Raw genomic sequence first — 432 nt, 5'->3', positions numbered from 1 at the left:
CACCTACGTGTGTGTGTGTGTTCTGAGGTGTTCTGCTGTGTCTGAGTACCTGTGTTGGAGTGCCTGTGTGCTGTAACACCTACGTGTGTGTGTGTACTGAGGTGTTCTGGTGTGTATGAGTACCTGTGTAGGGGTATCTGTGTGCTGTAACACCTACGTGTGTGTGTGTGTGTATGTGTGTGTGTGTTGAGGTGTTCTGGTGTGTATGAGTACCTGTGTTGGGGTGCCTGTGTGCTGTAACACCTACGTGTGTGTGTGTGTGTTCTGAGGTGTTCTGCTGTGTCTGAGTACCTGTGTAGGGGTGCCTGTGTGCTGTAACACCTACATGTGTGTGTTCTGAGGTGTTCTGGTGTGTCTGAGTACCTGTGTAGGGGTATCTGTGTGCTGTAACACCTACGTGTGTGTGTGTGTGCATGTGTGTGTGTGTTGAGG

The sequence above is a fragment of the Microtus ochrogaster genome, chromosome 7 (assembly GCF_000317375.1).
Source record: "Microtus ochrogaster isolate Prairie Vole_2 chromosome 7, MicOch1.0, whole genome shotgun sequence".
NCBI classification, from domain to species: Eukaryota; Metazoa; Chordata; class Mammalia; order Rodentia; family Cricetidae; genus Microtus; species Microtus ochrogaster.
The sequence above is the reverse complement of the archived record's forward strand: the minus strand, read 5'-3'. Positions refer to the sequence as shown.